Here is a 23,811-nt window from a genome sequence, read left to right as displayed (position 1 = left end):
TAAATTTCAGGTAGTCTGTGGCACCTGGAACCAGGCGTTCAATTTCAGGAACCAGGGAAGGAGATGGTATCTTCGCACATTAAATTTCAGGTAGTCTGTGGCACCTACAGGCATTCAATTTCAGGAACCAGGAAGAGATGGTATCTTCGCACATTAAATTTCAGGTAGTCTGTGGCACCTACAGGCGTTCAATTTCAGGAACCAGGAAGGAGATGGTATCTTCGCACATTAAATTTCAGGTAGTCTGTGGCACCTACAGGCATTCAATTTCAGGAACCAGGAAGGAGATGGTATCTTCGCACATTAAATTTCAGGTAGTCTGTGGCACCTACAGGCGTTCAATTTCAGGAACCAGGAAGGAGATGGTATCTTCTGCACATTAAATTTCAGGTAGTCTGTGGCACCTACAGGCATTCAATTTCAGGAACCAGGAAGGAGATGGCATCTTCGCACATTAAATTTCAGGTAGTCTGTGGCACCTAGCAGGCATTCAATTTCAGGAACCAGGAAGGAGATGGTATCTGCACATTAAATTTCAGGTAGTCTGTGGCACCTACAGGCGTTCAATTTCAGGAACCAGGAAGTAGATGGTATCTTCGCACATTAAATTTCAGGTAGTCTGTGGCACCTACAGGCGTTCAATTTCAGGAACCAGGAAGGAGATGGCATCTTCGCACATTAAATTTCAGGTAGTCTGTGGCACCTACAGGCATTCAATTTCAGGAACCAGGAAGGAGATGGCATCTTCGCACATTAAATTTCAGGTAGTCTGTGGCACCTACAGGCATTCAATTTCAGGAACCAGGAAGGAGATGGTATCTTCGCACATTAAATTTCAGGTAGTCTGTGGCACCTACAGGCATTCAATTTCAGGAACCAGGAAGGAGATGGTATCTTCGCACATTAAATTTCAGGTAGTCTGTGGCACCTACAGGCATTCAATTTCAGGAACCAGGAAGTAGATGGTATCTTCGCACATTAAATTTCAGGTAGTCTGTGGCACCTACAGGCGTTCAATTTCAGGAACCAGGAAGGAGATGGCATCTTCGCACATTAAATTTCAGGTAGTCTGTGGCACCTACAGGCATTCAATTTCAGGAACCAGGAAGGAGATGGCATCTTCGCACATTAAATTTCAGGTAGTCTGTGGCACCTACAGGCATTCAATTTCAGGAACCAGGAAGGAGATGGTATCTTCGCACATTAAATTTCAGGTAGTCTGTGGCACCTACAGGCATTCAATTTTCAGGAACCAGAAGGAGATGGTATCTTCGGCACATTAAATTTCAGGTAGTCTGTGGCACCTACAGGCATTCAATTTCAGGAACCAGGAAGGAGATGGTATCTTCACATTAAATTTCAGGTAGTCTGTGGCACCTACAGGCGTTCAATTTCAGGAACCAGGAAGAGATGGTATCTTCGCACATTAAATTTCAGGTAGTCTGTGGCACCTACAGGCATTCAATTTCAGGAACCAGGAAGGAGATGGTATCTTCGCAACACATTAAATTTCAGGTAGTCTGTGGCACCTACAGGCATTCAATTTCAGGAACCAGAAGTAGATGGTATCTTCACATTAAATTTCAGGTAGTCTGTGGCACCTACAGGCGTTCAATTTCAGGAACCAGGAAGGAGATGGTATCTTCGCACATTAAATTTCAGGTAGTCTGTGGCACCTACAGGCGTTCAATTTCAGGAACCAGGAAGTAGATGGTATCTTCGCACATTAAATTTCAGGTAGTCTGTGGCACCTACAGGCATTCAATTTCAGGAACCAGGAAGGAGATGGCATCTTCGCACATTAAATTTCAGGTAGTCTGTGGCACCTACAGGCATTCAATTTCAGGAACCAGGAAGTAGATGGTATCTTCGCACATTAAATTTCAGGTAGTCTGTGGCACCTACAGGCATTCAATTTCAGGAACCAGGAAGTAGATGGTATCTTCACATTAAATTTCAGGTAGTCTGTGGCACCTACAGGCATTCAATTTCAGGAACCAGGAAGTAGATGGTATCTTCGCACATTAAATTTCAGGTAGTCTGTGGCACCTACAGGCGTTCAATTTCAGGAACCAGGAAGGAGATGGTATCTTCTGCACATTAAATTTCAGGTAGTCTGTGGCACCTACAGGCATTCAATTTCAGGAACCAGGAAGGAGATGGTATCTTCGCACATTAAATTTCAGGTAGTCTGTGGCACCTACAGGCATTCAATTTCAGGAACCAGGAAGTAGATGGTATCTTGGCACCTACACATTAAATTTCAGGTAGTCTGTGGCACATTACAGGCGTTCAATTTCAGGAACCAGGAAGGAGATGGTATCTTCGCACATTAAATTTCAGGTAGTCTGTGGCACCTACAGGCATTCAATTTCAGGAACCAGGAAGGAGATGGTATCTTCGCACATTAAATTTCAGGTAGTCTGTGGCACCACAGGCATTCAATTTTCAGGAACCAGGAAGTAGATGGTATCTTCAGCATTCTGAACCACATTAAATTTCAGGTAGTCTGTGGCACCTACAGGCGTTCAATTTCAGGAACCAGGAAGGATGGATGCACATTAAATCAGGTAGTCTGTGGCACCTCTTCAATTTCAGGCACATTAAATTTCAGGTAGTCTGTCAGGAACCAGGAAGGAGATGGGCACCTAGTCAGGCATTCAATTTCAGGAACCAGGAAGGAGATGGTATCTTCGCACATTAAATTTCAGGTAGTCTGTGGCACCTACAGGCATTACAGGCGTTCAATTTCAGGAACCAGGAAGTAGATGGTATCTTGGCACCTACAGGCATTCAATTTCAGGAACCATTCGCACATTAAATTTCAGGTAGTCTGTGGCACCTACAGGCGTTCAATTTCAGGAACCAGGAAGGAGATGGTATCTTCGCACATTAAATTTCAGGTAGTCTGTGGCACCTACAGGCGTTCAATTTCAGGAACCAGGAAGTAGATGGTATCTTCGCACATTAAATTTCAGGTAGTCTGTGGCACCTACAGGCATTCAATTTCAGGAACCAGGAAGGAGATGGCATCTACAGGCATTCAATTTCAGGAACCACATTAAATTTCAGGTAGTCTGTGGCACCTACAGGCATTCAATTTCAGGAACCAGGAAGTAGATGGTATCTTCGCACATTAAATTTCAGGTAGTCTGTGGCACCTACAGGCGTTCAATTTCAGGAACCAGGAAGGAGATGGTATCTTCAGGTACATTAAATTTCAGGTAGTCTGTGGCACCTACAGGCGTTCAATTTCAGGAACCAGGAAGGAGATGGCATCTTCGCACATTAAATTTCAGGTAGTCTGTGGCACCTACAGGCATTCAATTTCAGGAACCAGGAAGCAAATGGTATCTTCGCACATTAAATTTCAGGTAGTCTGTGGCACCTACAGGCGTTAATTTCCAGGAACCAGGAAGGAGATGGTATCTTCGCACACATTAAATTTGGCAGGAAGTAGATGGTATCTTCGCACATTAAATTTCAGGTACCTGGCACAGGCATTCAATTTCAGGAACCAGGAAGCAAATGGTATCTTCGCACATTAAATTTCAGGTAGTATATGGCACCTACAGGCATTCAATTTCATGAACGAGGAAGTAGACATTAAATTTCAGGTAGTATATGGCACCTACAGGCATTCAATTTCAGGAACCAGGAAGCAGATGGCATCTTCGCACATTAAATTTCAGGTAGTCTATGGCAGCTACATGCATTCAATTTCAGGAATCAGAGGTAGACGGCATCTACGCACATTAAATTTCAGGTGGTATGTGGCACCTACAGGCATTAAATTTCTAGAAGTGTCATGTTTTCCATACATTAAATTTCGGGAATTAGGTGACATCTTTTGCATATATTTAATTTCATGACGTAGGCGACATGTTTTGCTGACATTTAATTTCTGGTTGTAGCTGACACCTTCTAAATATATAAAAATATACGGAAGCGGGTGACAACTTTTACGTATGGTAAATCAAGATTAAAAATGTAAGTAGCTTGAACAAAAGAAAGTATGTTGCATTTACTAAAGATGAATATTTGTTATTTAGAACTAAGATTTATTGGTTTTACACCTAGCAAGTAACTAAACATTCTTGTCACTGCAATGTAAGCTGGGTCATAAACGAAATAAGAGGAAATAGAAATTTTCAATAGATCACCCATTACCCAAAAAATTCAGTTGTCTACCAAAGAGGCCCTGTCGCCTCGAATAAAGACAGGCAGACAGAATGACAGACAAACAGACAGACAGACAGAGACGTGACCACACCTCCACACCTATTGAAAATAACTTCTGGGTCGTCGGGTGTCAGTCAGTGTGTTTAGATACAAGGGACCACCAAGGAGGTGGGGGGGTGGGGGAGGGGGTTTCTTTTTGGTCAAACTGTAAAACAGGGGCCATTCTACCTCAGCGCTCTTCATGCCCTTTCGAACATCTTGCCGACGTGCGTGGGAAGCAAAATGCGCTTCTTGGGAAAGGGAGAAGGCACGGAGAAAGCAAAATTTGGACATGTGAAAGGTGGAAGGGTGCAGTTGATGAGGTTGGGGGATGCTGAGTCTCTGAAGGTAGACTTGGCGTTCCTGTAAGGGGGCACTGGCGTATATACAAATATATATATACATACATATATATATATATATATATATATATATATATATATATATATATATATATATATATATATATATATATATTAACAGGATGGTGTCTAACAAAGGTTTTATTCACAAAAGTTACAAGCTTTCAAGGACTATATGTCCCCATCGCTCGATTTCCGGACGATGGAGGTAGTATATAATAGTTAGTAGTCCTTGAAGCTTATAACTTTAGTGAATAAAATCACCGTTAGACACTCATCATGTTTAAATGAGGTCTTGTTATTCTTTGCAAGAATGCACAGTAGCAGCCGTTGTGGCAGTGATCAAGCTTTATATATATATATATATATATATATATATATATATATATATATATATATATATATATATATATATATTATATATATATATATATATATAGATATATATATATATATATAATTTATAAATATATATATATATGTGTGTATATATATATATACATGTATACATGTAGTTGCTGTAATTCAATTAATACTGGAAAATCAAAACGCCAGTTTCGGGTCCGTGCCTTTGAAACCTAGGCCCTAGGCCGATCAACTGGAACAAACAGCCCACTTAACAAACAAGCATTCAGTGCCATTCGTGAGCATTCCCGTCAGCATGACTATCCTCTGAGTATAGATTCTTCTTCTTTATTAACCAGTCGGTCTAGTGATGTGGAGCTAACCACAACTGAAACATTATATACCATCAGAGAAAAACCACCATCACTCTGTAATAATGAACGGTCAGTTGAGTTGCTTTGTTTTTAATTCTGTCTATCTCCTGTAACTATCTTTGTATTTGCCTTGTATTCCTCTCTTGACTCTTGCTTTTATAGATTAAACGGTACGGTCCAATTTTAATGCTTGGTAGTTAGTTCTGATGTCTTTAATTTTATTTTATTTTATCGAGTGTTTTATTTAACGTATTTATTTATTATTTTTAGATACCTGATGATGGGGTATGTTAGAAACTCGAAACTAGTCATAATACAGAATGTTTATTTATATATATATATATATATATATATATATATATATATATATATATATATATATATATATATATATATATATTTATATATTCACCACAAGCATTTTTTCCTATACAGGAGGTGGCTTCAGAAGGATACAACGTTCCAGTTTCTCAGCAAACCTTTAGCGATGAGATTGCTAGCTCCACACCATTCATTTAGGCCACAGCAGACGCTGGCAGCAATAGAGACCTCACCCACAGGCTTAGTGAGACCGGAATCGTTAACATCTCCTGAAGCCACCCATTCCTAAGAGAAAAGTCGTATGACAATATATATATATATATATATATATATATATATATATATATATATATATATATATGTATATATATATGTATATATATACTTATACATATATACTCACACAGACACATACACACAAATATATATATATATATAAATATGTATATGTATATGCTGTATATGAATGTGTCACATACACTGTGACATTAAGCCAGAAATGTCGTTTAATATTAAATTTAATCAAATTAGGAATAACATATCTCGAGCATTCCGAGGTTGAGTGAATTTGATATTAAAAGACATTTGTACCTTACTGTTTGCAATATATATACAATATATACATATATATATACATGTGTGTATAATGTGTATACTTATAAATATATATATATATACATACAGTATATACACATTTGAATATATCAATGTATATATATACATATATTTAAACACATAAACACATATACATATACATATGTTCATACACTCCACTTCCTTACACTCATATACTCGTACACCTACACACTATCTGGCGCCGCCATTTGCGATGGCTCTGTTATTGAAATTATCTTGTAGCACAAAGGAACAAAAAGTAATATTTACATGCGCCACTGTCCATCAACACGGGTAGACTCAGTGATAACCTAAGACACTTGGTATGTGCCGTCCTGTTTAGTTGCTATTATTACGTGGGAATAATAATAATAATAATAATAATAATAATAATAATAATAATAATAATAATAATAATAATAATAATAATAATAATACTCATAGTAGCATGATTCTTGGAATGGAGAAACAGATTCAGTTATGTATATGTACATATACACAACTGTGGATTTGTTTCTCGAATAATAATAATAATAATAATAATAATAATAATAATAATAATAATAATAATAATAATAATAGTAGCATGATTCTTGAAATGGAGAAACAAATTCAGTTATGTATATGTACATATACACAACTGTGGATTTGTTTCTCGAATAATAATAATAATAATAATAATAATAATAATAATAATAATAATAATAATAATAATAATAGCATGAATCTTGAAAATGGAGAAAGAAATTCGGTTATGTATTTGTACATATACACAACTGTGGATTTGTTTCTCGAATAATAATAATAATAATAATAATAATAATAATAATAATAATAATAATAATAATAATAATAATAGTAGCATGAATCTTGAAATGGAGAAAGAAATTCGGTTATGTATTTGTACATATACACAACTGTGGATTTGTTTCTCGAATAATAATAATAATAATAATAATAATAATAATAATAATAATAATAATAATAATAATAATAATAATAATACTCATAGTAGCATGAATCTTGAAATGGAGAAAGAAATTCAGTTATGTATTTGTACATATACACAACTGTGGATTTGTTTCTCGAATAATAATAATAATAATAATAATAATAATAATAATAATAATAATAATAATAATAATAATAGCATGAATCTTGAAATGGAGAAAGAAATTCAGTTATGTATTTGTACATATACACAACTGTGGATTTGTTTCTCGAATAATAATAATAATAATAATAATAATAATAATAATAATAATAATAATAATAATAATAATAATAATAATAATAATAATAATAATACTCATAGTAGCATGATTCTTGAAATGGAGAAGCAAATTCAGCTATGTATATGTACATGTACATAACTGTGAATTTGTTTCTCGAACAATATCAATAATAATAATTTTAAAACTAATAATAATAATAATAATAATAATAATAATAATAATAATAATAATAATAATAATAATAATAATAATAATAATAATAATAATACTCACTTTTGAAAACATACAAGAGAAATGAATGACAATAAAATGTAACGTAATAAAGATGAACTGGTAAAAATTATAACATTCTTTTTTCGTTAATTTTCATTAATACTTTTGCAATGCTCGAAATTTTACGGGTCTGTTTATCCTGAATAATAATAATAATAATAATAATAATAATAATAATAATAATAATAATAATAATAATAATAATAATAATAAGCGTTAAAATAACAAATCCGTAATTGTTCGGCTCAAAAATATATCAAAAGCATTACAAAGAGGTTTTCAGGGCTCTATCCAAAGCTAATATCAACAATAATAATAATAATAATTAATATCAATAATTATCAATATTATAAATAACATTATCATTAATATCATCTCAATACACAGCAACTTCCCAACGCAGTGATTTGCAGATACAGAAAAATTCGTTTCCCCAGAAAGATACTTCTGCAGAACTTCCAAGCCATACCCCCCGCCTCCCTGGGCCATCCCATTGCCCCTACCCCCTCCTCTGCCCTTCCTATAGAAGACCCCCCTATCCACACACCCCCACCCCCCCGTGACCCCTGAGGTACTGGCACTGCAGGAGGTCAACGTCGGCGCTTCTTGAAAGGGCCCGTCCGGAAGTCGGAGTTAATGAGCATGGTGCCTTCCCTGTTCCCCCTCCCCCCCCGCACCAACCTCTTTTCCTCCAACATTCCTCCTCCTACGCTCCTGTTCTCTCTCTCTCTCTCTCTCTCTCTCTCTCTCTCTCTCTCTCTCTCTCTCTCTCTCTTTGCTTCCCTTTCCTCTAGGCCTTTATCCTTTCGGTAGTTAATTGTTTATGTTCGTTGTCTTTTCATTTTCCTTGAATATATATATATATATATATATATATATATATATATATATATATATATATATATCTATATATATATATATATATATATATATATATAAATATATGTATATATATATTGCATATATATATGCATATAAATACACTCACATACATTTAGACAGTATATATATATATATATATATATATATATATATATATATATATATATATATATATATATATATATATATATATATATACAGTATATGTATATGCATATATATATACATACATATACATATATACATAGGCGTGAATGTGTAAATAAAACATCAACGTACAACCATGAAACAAGCGATGTATCACTCCTAACAAACCCAACCTTACAGAAACGGGAAAACCAGAATCATGATGATTTCAAAACTTAGCAGTATACTATAAAAATAATAGTTGCGAAGCCGAGGAGGAGTCCTACAGAACACCAACAGTAACTAATACAATAATAGCTACAATGACCACATAACTTCTGGAATATATAGAATAGAATATAGAATTTAGGACAAAAGCCAAGCGCTGGCACCTACGAGGTCATTCAGCGCTGAAAGGGAAATTGACAGTCAGTAGGAAGGTTTGAAAAGTGTAACAGGAACAAAACCTAGCAGTTGCAGTAGGAAACAGTTTTTAGAGAGTGGAAGAAAGAGAATATGAACGGAGGTACAGTATAAGAAACGAGAGAGGTTGCAGCTAGGGGCAGAAGAGATGCTGCAAAGACCCTCAAGTAATGCCTACAGTGCACCACGTGAGGTGTACTGACAGCACTACACCCCTACGGGACACATAACTTGTAATTTTCCTCAAACTTTTTTTTTCATTTGTTTACCACCGCAAGCCTTGAGTTCAACGAGGAAATTGTCGCAGAATGAAAGAGCTCTTGTTTCTGGTGGGATTCGAATCAGCAGAAGAGGGAGGTTAATGATAAACCAGTTATGCGGTGTGGGTTTGAATCTCACATGGAAAGAAAGAGCATCTTCATTATATATATATATATATATATATATATATATATATATATATATATATATATATATATATATATATATATATGTGTGTGTGTGTGTGTGTGTGTGTGTGTGTGTGTATATATATATGTATAACTGAATCACGAAAATATGGGACGTGATGAATATATAAATAAAGATAAAATCACAGAAGGAAACGGAAACACTGGAGTGCTGGAGGCCTTTCTGACGCTAGTCCTTTACTTATATATGTATATATATATATATATATATATATATATATATATATATATATATATACATATAATCATGTATATATATAATATATATACATATATACATACACACAGACGTATATACATATACTTACATATATATACTGTACATATATAAAATACATATATATACATACGTAATAATATATATACACACAGATGTATATATATATATATCTTTATATTGTGTGTGTAATTTCTTACATTTACACAAATAAGTGCAACTATTTACATTTATGAAACTACAATATTGCCAGCGTCAAATTCACGAAATATACTACAACACTACCTGTGTCAAATTCACGAAATACAACCACAAGGGTTAGGTAACAACTGATAAAAAAAAATTGAGTTTTCATCAGTTGTTACGTAACTCTTGTGGTTATATTTCGTGAATTTGACGCTGGCAATATTGTAGTTTCATACATATAAATAGTTGCACTTATTTGTGTAAATATAAGAAATTACACACACAATATAGAGAGAGAGAGATATATATATAGGCTATATATGTATATATATTATATATATGTATATGCATATACATCTGTATATACATTATATATTATATCTAACATATCTACAGTATATATGTATGTCTATACGTCTGTGCGTATGTATATATGTATATATACATTATATATATATATATATATATATATATATATATATATATATATATATATATATATATATATATATATAATGATGTTCTTTCTTTCCTGGTGAGATTCGAACCTACACCGCACAAGTGGTTTATCATTAACCTCCCTTTGTTCTTCTGAGCACTAAAAAACCAAGGCTCTAATACGAAAATGAAGAAGGGGATAATGTAGTAAAAAAAAAATTACCACATAAACAGTTTGCTAAGTAATTCAGACAAAAAAAAAACCCAACAAGTAAAATAAAGAACACTAGAGAATAGAGGCCAGACCCTACGAGGGAAAACTCAAGCTCCTGCCTGACACTTCATTCAATACGACCCAACAAAAACAAATCTGCCACAATTTATCCAAGAGGAAAAGAGTCGCCCTTCACGAGCCACGACAAGAAAATGAAAGGGGGAGAGAAAAAGAGAAGAGAGAGAGAGAGAGAGAGAGTGAGAGACAGAGGCAGAGAAAAAGAATGATAGCCGCAAGACGCCCTTAAGTACAGAGTAGTAGCCGGCGGGGTCCTCCCCGGAGAGTATTCCCACAAATAAAGTTTCTCATTTGACACCTCGAGCTGTCAGCTACCCTGTAAAAAGGGAGTTTTAACCACCACTCCAATTTGTAGGTCCCCCAAGACCTCCTGGGCTAAGTGTTAGCACATGTCTCGCCTCCCCAATCCCGCCATAGCTCATACACGCTTCGTTTACCAGACCCTCCCACACCGCTCTCTCCAACGAGCCTTGTGAGCTCCCGTCCGGCGGCGTAAGGAGAAGAAGAAGATGCAGAAGAAGAAGAAGATGAAGAAGAAGGAGAAGGGAGGAAAAAGGAAGAGAAGAAGATGCAGAGGGGAAAGGAAGAAGAAGGAGAAGGTTTGACTTCACCCGATTCTCAACGTTGCTTGACAAGAGGAGCCGTTACAAAGGAAAGGCCGCCGTCAAACCAACTCTATTTGATCATTTTTTTTTTAATGACAATACAATCTTGGCAACATAAGTCCCAGAGGCTCTTGTTAACATTATGCAATCCTTGCAATGGTAGACAGTTTTGTTGCTGCTAATACATTTACTATGCAATAAAAAGTGAGTTCCGCGGACAGGTCGCGAAAGGTTTTTGACATTAATATCTTAAACTTGGCCCTATGCTTAAAATACATTACACACACACACACACACAAATAAGGAATGATAATTAAATTAAATATACGGAATTTCAGTTTATGACTATATACAAATACAGAGTGCTGTATGCTACAGATGACAAAAGTAATTAATAATAATAATAATAATAATAATAATAATAATAATAATAATAATAATAATAGTATTAACGGATTACTACTAAACTTATTAAACAATAACACACCAAGAGGCAAACATGATTATAGCAAAAAAAATACTAATGATAAATATAACAAGATCAATCAACAGATAAAGAGGCAGTCAGGTCCAACAGGGCCATACTTCAATGGAAATAATAATAATAATAATAATAATAATAATAATAATAATAATAATAATAATAATAATAGTTAACGATAACGATAAACTGTGGAGAACCAACAAAACATAAATAAACTTCGAAGTTGAAAAGTGTAAAAAAAACACACACACACACACACACGCACACGCACACAGGGCATAAGTAGCTAGAAGAAAATAACAAATGATTAATATTTCGGCCACCACACACGTGCTCCGCATATGTGTTGCCTACGCAACATATGCTGATGAAAAACTACTCTGGAATCTAGATCGCTTACTTTAAGAGTAAGATGACGAGTGACGTGGTTGTTATTTTTATTATTATTATAATTATTATTATTATTATTATTATTAAAAAATCCTCATAGTAGCATGAGTCTTGAAATTGAGAAACAAATACACAGTTATGTATGGGTACAAATATATGTACGCATACATAATTGGAGATTTGTTTTTCCATTATTATTATTATTATTATTATTATTATTATTATTATTATTATTATTATTATTATTATTATTCAGAAAATTAACCCTATTCATATGGAACAAACCCGCGGGGGCCACTAACCTGAAATTCAAGAATCTAAAGAATATGGTATTCATTAGAAAGAAGTAACAGAAGGTAATAGGAAATTAAGAAAGAATAGATAACCACTTACATTAACAAATGAATAATCAAATAGATAAAAATGCAACTAATTTATTAAAACACTTCAGCGCATGCGCGAACGTCCATTAACGTACTAATATTACACACAATCCTATATTATTATTATTATTATTATTATTATTATTATTATTATTATTATTATTATTATTATGACGAAAACCTCCTCTTGAATGACAGGTGAGAACTGGAGTAAAGTTAGAGAAGTTGGATATGTAAGTGTGAAGAGATTTAAAGGAACCCAGTGCAGCTGAGGCTGAAGGGACGCTCCATAGGACCTTTAACACTACTACCTACGGTGCGCCATGCAATGAGCAATGCATGCTGTAGTGACAAAAGTACGGACAATGACAGCTATAATATTAAGAAATGTTATAATATTATGAAAGGTAATACAAATGTTATAAAATGTTACCATTTACCTAAGCTTTCCATTACAATCACTGTAATGTTATGTTTCAATAACAGAGAAAACATCCGAAATCAGAGTCCTTATAATAAATAAATGAATAAAGAAATAAAGAAATAATATATAAATAAATAAATACATAAATAAATAAATAAATAATTTCATTCACTCATAACAAAAAATGGAGGAATAAGCAGAAATATAGTCCTCATGAAATAATTAAATAAATCATTCCATTCACTCACAAAAAATAAATAGAAAAAGAATCAACTCCATTCAACAAATCATCATGGTAACATTGGCGTGAGAAGCAGTGTAACCAACCCGCCGAAGCGCAGAGTAGTGAAATTTGATTGCCGCGGATGGGATGACCAGCGTCCCTGACATGGCAACACTGCCCTTCCTGTGGTGTCATATTACCAACTACCGGAAGATTGAACAGAGCATTCAAATCTGTAATATACTATAATAAAATTTAGAGTTTATACGTGGTAGCAGGCTTATACTATTTTGTATATACGTTCCTTAAATTCGCTAAAATACGATATACATAAATAAGATACGGTTGTGATCATAATGATTATTTTTAATCTATACTGGGATCATCGTATTACCAGGCAGCCAATAATAATAATAATAATAATAATAATAATAATAATAATAATAATAATAATAATAATAATTACATCTGTGATCTCGAGAGATAAAAAGTGCAATTTGCAATGTACTTTCTATAGAATTTCCACAGGAATCTCATAGGTTTTCAGTAATAATAATAATAATAATAATAATAATAATAATAATAATAATAATAATAATAATAAGTGCACTTCCAGCTAAGGATACTCTTGAAGACAGGGCTCTGATGGCGCCAAACAGTGAGGTGTAGAGGCCTTGTAAAATTGACATTGGTTCACAATGAGGCCTGCCAGCCAATGGAATAAATATAATATACTTTATTTTAACTCAGAACCATACAAGAATCAAACAGGTACAACGGATACTACAGTACTGCCACAAACACACCTCTTGCATAGGCCTTCCTTCCAGCCCAGTCTTGCCCAAGCGCTATTTAGCACAGTTCCTCCTCCTCCTTCTCTTCATGCAAGCACGCGAACAAAACAAACAAACACATGTACATACACATGTCAGGCTTCATATCTTTAAGAAGATCAAGAGGGCAGGGTTACACAAACCTCACCGCATAAAAGTATCGATTCAAGACGACAAAAATCACAACATGATACCTATCAAGATGAGACCTTCTCAATATGGCTTCTCTCTCTCTCTCTCTCTCTCTCTCTCTCTCTCTCTCTCTTTCCATATTCCCCTCTGGGTCACATTTGATGTGACCCAGAAGGTTTCACATTATTTTCTTTGCCTGAAACATAAGTAAAACCTTATATTACCTAAATCGACACAGACACTCGAGACTATAACAACACCAGCAATAACAATAATTAATATGGGTTCCGGCGCTTGGTCCTCAAGACCTAAATTTCATAATCAATCAATCAATCTAACAAAATGAAACCTTCAGCAATATTCCTTGGTTGCATATAAACACCACAACATTCATCTGCCCCTTTTTTACAATAAAGTCTCTTTATATGTCTCGGGATAGCTAAAATAAAGTCTAGACCTATCGCAAACGCTGACTATATACCGATGTCTAAACAACAGTCACAACTAATAAAGTTAACATTTTAGGTAACTTTATTTTAAGTCAATTTCCTAATGTATTTCCACTGTATCCATTGTATGTGCATTCTGCATTAGTGTATGAGGATAAGGGAAAAAACTATTATTATTATCATCATCATCATCATCATTATTATTATTATTATTATCATCTACCCTACAGTATATATAACGTAACATAATCTACTATACTGACATACGCAAAACGTACCGGTCTGCCGAGACGTTCTTCAAGTTACACTGGCGGATAAAATACACACAACTTGCAAGGACAAACACGCACATACGTACACATGCACACACACGCACATGCACACAGGCGGACACGCTTGAAAACCGAGCCCAGATAATACATGCGACAAAGACCTCCAGGCGACAAAAACACACAGCGAACGCGAAAGAGTTAGAGAAAGCTGTCACAAAAGCGCGAGGACTTCAACAAGAAGATGAAGAAGGGGGAGGGGAAGAAGAAGAAGAAGCAGAAATAGCAGAAGAAGAAGAGGAGGAGAAGAAGAAGAAGAAGAAAAGGAGGAGAAAAGGAAGAAGAAGAAGAAGAAGAAGAAGAAGAAGAAGAAGAAGAAGAAGAAGGAGGAGGAGGAGGAGGAGAAGAAGATGAAAAGGAGGAGAAAAAGAAGAAAAGGCGAAGAAGACGAAGGAGAAGAAGAAGAAGAAGCAGAAATAGCAGAAGAAGAAGAGGAGAGGAAGAGAAAAAGGATGAGGAAAAGCAGAAATAGCAGAAGAAGAAGAAGAAAAGGAGGAGGAGGAGGAGGAGGAGGAGGAGGAGGAGGAGGGGGGGAGGGGGAAGGGGAGGAGGAGGGGGGGGAGCAGAAGCAGGAGTCGGCACAATCAAATGCGTTCTTGGAGGTTGTCCTCGGAGGTGTAACATTTCAAGGATGAGGAACAGAAAACGTGGCTTGGCCATTGCAAGGAATACCAACAACAAACAACAAGCCTCGGCTGCAACGCGATCCTTGCAAATGAAGAGGTCATTAAGACTCTCAGCGGCCGGGCAGTCTAAGTGGACAAGACGGGCGGCTTGAATCACTGCGCCCTTTACACGCAGGGAGGGTCCTGAGCTAGGCTAAGTAAGGTTATAGAGAGAGAGAGAGAGAGAGAGAGAGAGAGAGAGAGAGAGAGAGAGAGAGAGAGAGAGAGAGAATATAGAAATTAGGCCAAAGGCCAATCGCTAGGACCCCAGAGTTCATTCAGCGCTGGAGGGGAAATTGACAGTAAGAAGGTTTGAAAGGCGTAACAGGAGGAAAACCTCGCAGTTGCACTACGAAACAATTGTTGAAGAAGGTGGAGAGTAAGATGGAAGAAAGAAAAAATGAACGGAGGTAGAGTAAAAGGAATGAAATAAGTTGCAGCTAGGGAAAGAAGGGACGCTTCAAAGACCATTAGGAAAAGCCTATAGTGCACCACACGAGGTGCACTGACGGCACTCCCCTCCTACGGGGAGGAAGGTCATAGAAATCCTGCTGCCTGCATCTATCCATCCTTCTATCGCTGTCCCTTTCACCTTCTCGCCTCATCTGTTAATCGCAATTCTTTATTTGTTTTCCTGATTCTTCTCTCTCTCTCTCACACACACACACACACATACATACACAAGCACACACACAAGGTCGAGCGTACACGCATGGTCCACTGGTCCGAATTATGTCATACATCAGTAATTATTTTGGTTTAACTCCATATCTGATGCTCAGGACTCAAATTCTTATGTGTCTCGCACAATTCACAGCCTCCTGCTCTCCACAGGCACATAACAAGGCGTCCTGTAAATCTAAGTACATGTGCTTATGACCAACATTTTATATATATATATATATATATATATATATATATATATATATATATATAAATATATATATGGCGCATCCTTCATTTCACATTCCTTTGTTAAAAGAAACTGGAACAAAAATCCATAAGACTGTCATTGCGAAAAGAGTGAGAATCTTGGAAGGCCTGAAGTCCTTTCTCAGGAGTCAAAAGACATCATAGCTGAGGCAGTGGGTAGACCAAGTAAGTCTTTATGTAAATTGGCGCTTGAACTAGAAACAAAAAGGGGAAAGAAGAGAAGTTATAGTGCTGTATATCGTGAGTTGAAAAAATCTGGTATCAACCCATTTCATGTTATCAGCAAGCCCAACATCACTCAGCAACAAAGAGAAGACTGTGCATGGTTTTGCGGTTCATTTCTTAAAGATTGGGATGAAGCTGACTTTCTCCATGTTGCCACATCAGATGAATTCTTCATTTACACAGTCAGGAAGCCAAATCATAAAAATGACATCATTTGGGCTGCAAAGTTGGATGATATCAGCGATACATGCGCTATCGCCAAGTTGTGAAATTTCCTGAATGTTTGGGAATTTTTCTGTTTCACAGCCAAACGGTTAATGTGTATCATCAAAGAAAAAGGACAGTCATGGAATGGCGAATACTTCAGAGAAACTGTGCTTACTGGTGGAGTATTTCCTTTCCTCAAAGATCCTGAAACTGTGTTATCTGTTGAAGAAGTCACATTTTTGCATGATAAGGCACCACATTTCAAGGCTCTTCAGACACAGGAGCTGCTCCGAAACAGTGGTATCGATTTCTTCTCGTCAAGTGAATTTCCAGGTAGCTCCCCTGACCTTAATGTGTGTGAAAACATTGGTAGTACCTTAAAGGATCGTGTTGACGCGCGCACAGTGAACTATGATGGTATACCAAGCCTCAACGACCTGCGAAGAGAGGTGATCGAAGTGCAGAAATGAAGTTTGAGTCTCAGCCTTTTTGCGATTTGCTGAAATCATACCCCTCAAGAATGCAGGCTGTGGTACAGGCAGATGGAGGCCACACAAAATATTAAATACTCAGAGAGAAACTTAAATAAATACCTGTTCTGAATTACTTTTGTTTTTTCCATATCAATTTTAGTTTATGCTGTAGAGGGGACGGGCCCTCTAATTTCGAAACACCTTGTATATGTATATGTATATATATATATATATATATATATATATATATATACAAACATATATATAACTATAAATATGTATATATATATATATATATATATATATATATATATATATATATATATATATATATGTATGAATATATATACTTTTTTTTTTATTTCATCAGTACTTTGCTTCTTCAAGTCCTAACGTTTTCACAACCTTTCTAACGAAAACCTATTATCCTAAACCGTAATACCACACACACACAAACTACCTCTCCTTACTTCCTGATATTTATTGTTATCTCTCTCTCTCTCTCTCTCCGTCCGAGGGCCTTAACATCATCATCATCCCGACCCCCCGAAAGTCTTCAACCTTTGACCTTTCTGGAGCAGCATAACTTAAGGAGGACGTCACTTTAGTAGACCTATAAAGAGGAAATGCGCCAGTTCAGACGCACCAAGTCGCTGTGACGACACCAGTTTTAGTAGCCATAATCAATCAATCAATCAGAAGTTCAAGCGAAGATGCAACGCATTACTACCCTAATACTATTCTCCTTGCATTTTAATACATTTTTATCTATCTATCTATTTATTAATTTATTAATTTATTTTTTCTTTTTTAATAGGTGGGATCTCTTCTTTCTGTATTTCCCTTTACTTCCTCTTACTTCTTTCTAATGAACACCATATTCTTTGGAAGCTTGAATTTCAAGTCAATGGCTCCTTTGGGCTTGTTCCATATAAATAGGTTTCATTTACTGAATAATAATAATAATAATAATAATAATAATAATAATAATAATAATAATAATAATAATAATAATAATAATAATAATAATAATAATAATCAATCAATCACACCAGGATTTCGTCGTTAATTGACCGATTTGTTTACGTCATAAACGTATGGAGTATGTTTTAGGAGAGTAATAGAATATAAAATTTAGGACGAAGGCCAAGCGCTGGCACCTATGAGGTCACTCAGCGCTGAAATGAAAACTGAGAATAAAGGAGGTTTCAAAGGTGTAGCAGGAGTGGAACCTCGCAGTTGCACTGTGAAATAATTGTTAAGAGAGGGTGGAAATGGAGACAGAAGGAAGGTACTATGAACGGAGGTACGAGTAAAGGAACGAAAGGGGTTGCAGCTAGGGGCCGAAGGGACACTCCAAAGAACCTTAAATTTATGTATTTAGTCACAAATATTTAGAATAAAAATAATCTTGGTAAAATTTTCAAGAAATATTAATTCAACTCAAATTTGGTCGAAATACTTCCCATCTTACATTCGTAGAACTATTGATTTAGTCACTTAATTTAACGCCATTCTCTTCTTTGCTTGCTTCTCAAGCCTTAATATGACCCAATATCGCTCACACCAGACACAAGATGTTTGATGCACGTTCCTAAAGTGACGTTTTTGGGATGAGTTTAAAGATAAGACTGTAGTTTTGCATAAAAAAATACAAATAACCAACGAATCTTTTGAATTTTCAAGGCAGAGGCCGAAGGGACTGTCAGCCTTATGCCCCCATTTAGCCCAGGTCCGGAGGAAACAAGAAACGGAAAGAGTAAGTGAAAAAGTGTTGGGATTACCTTCAAGAATAGATCTGCTTCTTGGAAATACGGAAGCAGGAGGAGAATTCAAGAGACTGGAGATAGGGGTAAAGAAAACCACTGATCGTTGCCATTCGAGGATTGCTGATTTTAACAGAGGAAATGTGAGAGGAGTTGGCCTGACGGGTGTGACGACACTGCCCAAGAGGAGGCGGGACTCTGACCTTACAATATACAAAATTTAAACTCGTCTTTTTGACTGCAGAAAAACAAGAGCTTTAGGTTATAAATAAAGGCAATAATGAGGTCAGTCACTTTTCCGCTACCCAGGAGCAAGAGCCCGTGCTGGCATAAGGGTAGCTCGAAGAGAAACATCATCGTCATTTATAAAGCTTTCCATTCAAATGATTCATTTTTGTTTACTAATAGTTGTGTGAAATCACAGAATTACTCGTCATTCTAAAGCCTTCATATTCTTTCGCTACAGAAAAACGTAGGCCTATAGGCCTATTCCGGCAGACGTCGAGTTCTTCGGCTTCCTTTAAGGTTTGAGCCCTAAGTAGGAACCAATAACTATAACATTCACAAATCATTACTCTCATCATACACTTTTTTGCTAAACAGAAATGGAATATAAAATTTAGGCCAAAGGCCAAGCGCTGGGACCTATGAGACCATTCAGCGCTGTGAGGGAAATTAACAGCAAAAAAAGGTTTTCAAACACTAAGAATAAATTGTTAGGAGAGGGTGGAAAGTAAGATGGTAGAAAAAGAATGTGAACGGAGGTACAGTAAAAGGAATGAAAGGGGCTGCAGCTAGGGGACGAAGGGACGCTGCCAAGACCTTAAATAATGCCTACAGTGCATTGCGTGAGGTACGCTGACGGCGCCACCTCCCTACAGGATAACTTTGCTAGACGTCCGTATGTCCCAAGGGCGCAGTCTTCCATTATTGCAGCATACGCAAACATTCCCTACGTAATATCTCATCTCTCGGCGACTTATACGGTTTGACAGATTAAAAAAAACAGCTAATATAGCCATAACATTCAACACTGATTACACATTATTCTGCAACACAGACGAATATCTCTCAGACGCAACACTCCGTTCAGCTGCCTTTAAAGTTTGAAAACAATATTAACAACAACAATACCATATTTTCTATTTATCATCACCTTATAATTATTCTGCAACGCACACGTCACCACATAAAATGAAACACGCTTAAATCCGGTTGTCCTTACAGCTTAAGAAAAATAGTAGAATACAAAACAACAACAACAACAAGAACAGCATCAGTCGTATCATCATCAACAGCAACAACAATAATAAGAGCTGCAACAAAAAGGAGAAAAATAAAATGAGAAAAAGGATGAGAAAAAGCAAAAATAGCAGAAAAATGAGAGCTAATACTATAACGCCGACAGCAACAACAATCAGAAACAACAACAACAAGAAAAGCATTAGTCGCATCATCAGCAGCAAGAACACTACGAAACAACAACAAGAACAGCATCAGGAGTAGGCCTATCATCAACAACACCAATAAGAATCAAGAAGAAGAAGAACAGCATCAGCCGTATCATCATCAACAACAACACCAGTAAGAAACAAGAAGAAGAAGAACAGTATCAGAAGTAGGCCTATTGTCAACAGCAACAACAATAAGAAACAAGAACAAGGACAAGAACAGCATCAGTCGTATCATCAACAGCAACAACAATAAGAAGCAATAACAAGAAGAACAGCTTCAGGATTAGGCCTTTCATCAACAACAACAATAAGAAACAAGAAGAACAGCATCAGTCGTATCATCATCAACAACATAAGAAACAAGAAGAAGAAGAGCAGTACTAGGAGTAGGCCTATCATCAACAGCAACAACATGATACAAGAAGAAGGACAGAATTAGTCGCATCATCAACAGCAACCACAATAAGAAATAATAACAGCACAGTCGTATCATTAACAGCAACATCAGCAGGAGAAACCAACAAGAAGAACAGCATCAGTCGTATCATCAACAACAACAATAAGAAACAGCAAGAAAAGTATCAGGAGTAGGCCTATCATCAACAACAACAACCAGGAACAAGAAGAACAACGTCAGTCGCATCATCAACAGCAACAACAATAAGAAACAAGAACAAGAACAGCATCAGTCGTATCGTCACCAACGGCAACAACAACAATAAGCGTTGCAGCAAAAAGGAGAAATATAAAATGAGAGGCTTTCCCCTTGAGCTAATCCTATTACGCCGACGGCAGCTAAACCGACAGCTGCTTTGATTCTTTTTAGCGTCTAATAAAACGACGGCGCGCCCCTCTTCCCCAGCCCCCACCCACCTCCACCCCACCGTCCGAAGAGTTAATATATCCACTCGTACCGCGGGTGTTAATCTAATTAAGTCTAAACTGGACTGCGCTTCATCAATTTATTCAAACAAAATTACGGTTTCTTTTATCATTTTGCATCAATTTATTGCCGCTGTGTGACCATGTAATCCTATTGTTTGGGTATATATATTTATATATATATATATATATATATATATATATATATATATATATATATATATATATATATATATATATATATATATATAGATAGATAGATAGATAGATAGATACATGTTATATATATATTTATATATATATATATATATATATATATATATATATATATATATATATGTATATATATAATATATTACATCACCTTATGTTTGTCGCATACTCTATCCAAATATTTAACCACTGCTACCTCATCAATGCTTTATCTAACTATAGGCCTACGTATTTAAAAAAGCCCCCTAATCTGACTAACTATCAACTATATGTGAACTCCATGTTAACCATCTAACTAAACTGGTTTTTATAGTCAACTTGACTTGACCTTTCTATCATTCGACTACTAAAAACAAATGCAGCTTTTAAATCCAATGCCAGCTTCAAAAAGTAGGCCTACGCTATATCCAGTTAATCATAATTGATAATCTTCATTTATCTACCTGACACTTCATCTCACTTTCGCATAAATTAACCTGTTAAAAGGATATACATTTTAAAGCATTTTAGGATACCTCGGTTCATAAACTAGGAAAACATGACTTCGGTCCCCGGACCAGATGAGGGATGGAACTAAAGTGTATGTTTCCTCAAAACTCAGTTATGCATCAATGGGTCTAAAAAAGTTAAGTATACCTTAGTTTTACCAGACCACTGAGGTCTAACTAGTGTACTGTGTACCATGGTTGTTAGCCCACTACCGAAGGTCGTGACTAAGAGAAGGATGAGAGAGGGAAATACATCATACGTGAGACAGGTATTATGTCAGAATTACCTAATTTTTAAAAATAGGAAGAAGGCCTCGATGTAGTAATCTTCATACCCCATCGGAGAGAAACCATTCATCACAAATCCCCCCCTCCCCCTCTACGCTTACCAACACATGCACATATTCACAAACAAGCGAGTGCACACAGCAAAAACACAAGCAAAAGTAAATTTATTTAAACTTCATAAAATTCATAGTCGCATTATTAAAACACTCTCGAGATCATGATGATTGATGATGATGATGATGATGATGATGATGATGACAAGGAAAAGCAACATTAGGAGCCTAAAGAATAGGCCTACCCTTTCCTCCCTTACCTTTCACTCAAAACGACCATAACAAGAACAGTAATGTTATGACCCTTAACAATAATCACACATTTAATCTCCATTCGAGGGCCATCCATTTAAGCCCGTTCTATAGGCATTTGCACTCATGCACATACGTTTGCCTCTTGACAGAAAAAAATGCAGCTCACGTTGATGAACAGTTCGGCCCCTGGGATGGCACACAAAATGTCTTTTTTGGCAGTTGTATTTGTGGCAGTATATCACACAGCGCCTCTAATACCGTAATAACATTAAGGTTTAAGCCCCAGTTATGACATAACCTCAAGGCGTAAGCTTCAATTAGGACATAACCTTAAGGTGTAACCCTCAATTAGGACATAACCTTAAGGTGTATAAGCCTCAATTAGGACATAACCTCAAGGTGTAAGCCTCAATTAGGACATAAACTTAAGGTGTAGGCTAAGCATCAATTATGACAAACTTAAGGCGTATAAGCCTCAATTAGGACATAAACTCAAGGTGTCAGCTTCAATTAGAGAGCCAAGGAATATGCACAAGCTCCCACGTAACACAAGGTACTTTCTACTGTAGTTGTTTTTGCCCAGGCCAAGGTATGTCGGGTCTGGCACGCTGGGTAAAGTCACAATGAGGGCGGAGAATCAGCAGTGCAAGGAAAATGTTTAATATCAATATTTCTAAGTCATGGAAAGGAACATGGTTCCTTTATATTATTTACTATTCGGTTAACAAAATCTTTTAACTCAATCGTCAAGGGTAGACCTAAGGAAATACAGGTAACTTTTCCTGATTTGTTTTTTAGCGGCCAAGCTGAAAACAACGAACTCTGGGGTATGTAAACTAAAGGCTGGAATGCCATAAACAAACGTGACATTAAGTGA

This window comes from Macrobrachium rosenbergii, chromosome 56 (genome assembly GCF_040412425.1).
Source record: "Macrobrachium rosenbergii isolate ZJJX-2024 chromosome 56, ASM4041242v1, whole genome shotgun sequence".
Taxonomy (NCBI): Eukaryota; Metazoa; Arthropoda; class Malacostraca; order Decapoda; family Palaemonidae; genus Macrobrachium; species Macrobrachium rosenbergii.
This window is presented reverse-complemented; position numbering follows the sequence as displayed.